General features: G+C 47.0%; 1 pseudogene; it reads right to left on the reverse strand.

Annotated features, from left to right (window-relative positions):
• Window positions 1-789: 789 nt before the first annotated feature.
• On the reverse strand, window positions 790-2442 carry LOC123400432 (annotated as a pseudogene).
• Between the last annotated feature and the right edge of the window lie 578 nt (window positions 2443-3020).

Genomic DNA, 3020 nt, shown 5'->3' on the forward strand with positions numbered 1-3020 from the left:
CTTAGGCCACCCCTGCACAAAATTTAGATTGCATGCCTTAGTTTCTGCTGCAACATCTTTCCAGCACATATACGAGAGGGAGATGGAAAAAAAGAGAGGGCGGTTGAACACCTTTTCAATGCGCTTTAGTTCCGCGGCAGTTTACACATCGTCGCTGTAGATAAAATACCTCCCCCTCCTCCGACGGTGCGTCTCACACGCTGCTCCAAGGAGGTTGCATCCCGCTGCGGCGGAGGAACGAGTCCGGACAGGGCTCGGGCCACAACATACACAGGGAGCGACATCGTGGAGCAGCACCACCTGCAGATGTGGAGGAGTAGCGGTTGGGTTGATGCTTGGCTTGATTGGATGGTAGATCAAGATCCTCCAGTGGGCGTCGTTGTCTCCGCACGGACGTGCGACGCCGCCTGGCTTGTGCCTTCCTTGTTCTCACATAATAATACCGGAAGGAACCATGAACCGTTCCCAATTTTCCGGTGTTAACTCAGAGGAAAAGGAGTGTGCAAGGTCACGGAACAAGCATTAAATGCCCAGATCGCTGGTCGCACATACCTTGTTGACGCCGCAGCTCCGGATTGAAGCCCCCACCTTGATCACAGTGTCGTATACTTCTTTGTAAGTCACCCATGTGTACTTGCCAGCCTGATATGAAATTGACACAGGGTAGGAGATTGCAAACTAATTTGCCGTAACGAAACTGAGAAGCATTGATTGCAAACATATGAAATCTAGTTTGGGAAACTAAGAGCCATGGACTAACCTTTCCGTCCACGCTTTCACGGCGGCCCATCATCGGGTTGCCAGGGTACTTTTTCATAGACAAACTGTTCACATGGAAGCATGCATATTATTAGGAGTAAAATGATGTTTCTTTGGAGAGAATACAGTAATTTCATGAAGAAACTGGATAGGATTTTCAGCATTCAGAATGATTGATGTAACTTGTTTTTCTGGTTTCAGAGCTGAACTAGACATAAGAATGAAGCTGACCCTTTTTAGTTTTGTATACTCTACTTCAGTATGTAAATATAAATATTTTATTCCCAGGTTGGCAAACACAACAGAGGAAAACATGGTTGACGCTTTCAGTTTTCTTGTCTCACATTAAATTATTCTACGTAGCATCAGGTTCATGTTTAGCCGGCATTGAATCTTCTATCTAATTTCGATTAAGATGAAACTGCAAGACATTTCTGCGTGTAAATACGATGTAAAATGTAAAAACTGCCATCTCCAATAGAAATCATCCAACATAATCCAAAAAACTTATCAGTTTTTTAATAGGTACGACAGTACATCATTTTTAATATGTGCGACAGTACAACATTCTTATTAGTTTAAGTTTCTCACCATTCTTCTAAATCAGGTTAAGTTACTGGTCTGAATAGAACTTGATAGTGAAGCTTTTTTAATAGGTACGACAGTACAACAGTAGCAGTATTAAGCCATGAGCATTGCATTGATATGATTAGATTTTTGGCATATCCTGAATAAACTTCTCAGGATATCACTAAAGCAATTGATTCTGGGAGCAAATCTGCAAGGAATAAATTCTGACCATCTTCTCTCACAATGCCATCATGACCATCAGAAGAATACGGATCCAAAGCAACATCAGTGTAGATAACCTAAATGGGTAGTATGATGGGAATCAAACATGTTTGCATTTAGCATAAATGATGTAATGGAACAATGATTAATCAAATGAAACGCGTGACTCACAATGTCAGGGTACTTATCCTTGAGTAGACGGATTGTTCGGGGCACTAAACCATTATCATTATATGCCTCATCTCCTGTTTGAGTCTGATGGACAAAGAAGGCTATAGTTATTCCATAAAGCCGACGCAATTCAATTAGACGAAAAGAATTTATGTTTCTGGCAAGACCTTTAAACCATCAGGAACCTTTGGAAATAGCACAAAGCTGTTAACACCAACATCCCGTGATTTGTAAACCTGTGAAAAATAGCAGCTCAACAGAACTGTTTTCTTCGGTCAGCGCATTACTAAGTATCATTGTAATATGGATACACATGCACTGTTTCTGATATGGTGTTGTTGAAGCAAAATATAGGGACAGCAATGTCCTTACTCCACAAAATCGCCTAATGTATCATAATTCAAGGCACCGTCGCAGTAAGTTGGGTACCTCTTCCAAAAGCCCGTGCCTCCATCCAAGCCTGAAGCACCCAGGCATAGCTCCAATGGGAGTGTCTTCTTCACCTGCACATCAGTACCAAAAATACTACCAGTTAGCCAAACTGTAACCCACCAATCTCAGTTATGCTTGCGCGGTTGCACCAACCATGTTCCAGTATCCCAATTACCAACCTTCATGGATGAACAGAGGGAGGACGAGGTTCGCGGGAGTAATGTTGGTTTCCTGGAACGCTGCCCGGAGCGCCGGCGACCTCCGGTTCCGGCGAGGGCGCTTCGCCATGTCGTGCACACACATCAAACAAACGCACAATTCAGCACAGCGAGTGAAACTTGGAACTCGTTGGTCAGGTGCCGGGATAAGAGGGGAACGTCGTCACGTACGAGGGGCCTGATCTCCGGGGTGCCGCTGGGGGCCTGCGGCCTGGTCGGCGGCGGCGCGGCGGGGAACTTCCCGGCGACGGCATCCGCCTCGCACTCCTCGATGGTCCTCCCCGACCGCGCCTGGACGGCCGCTGCGGCGCCGTTCCGCACGGTGCTGGCCCTCGCAGCCACGGGCCTGGACCGACCGAATTGCCCGCTGGCCTCCTGCGCCGCCCCGCTTCGGCTTCCGCCCGCCCCCTCGGCCTCGTTTCGCCGGCGAGAAGGCCCCTCCGGAGGCTCCCCGAGCTCCATCGCCTCCTTGCCCGTCGGTGGAGAAGGGAATGGATAAGCTAGGATGCTCATTGAAATTCTTACAAATGTAGGGGGCTTTTTGAAACAATGAAGCGTTTTTTCATACCCACTTAAGAAGGGACTGCGGGTTGATTCTCAAAAGCAGGAGGTTTTTTTGCAAAAATGCCACGACGGACGACAGAAGGA

Source organism: Hordeum vulgare, chromosome 1H, assembly GCF_904849725.1.
Source record: "Hordeum vulgare subsp. vulgare chromosome 1H, MorexV3_pseudomolecules_assembly, whole genome shotgun sequence".
In the NCBI taxonomy this organism is placed as follows: Eukaryota; Viridiplantae; Streptophyta; class Magnoliopsida; order Poales; family Poaceae; genus Hordeum; species Hordeum vulgare.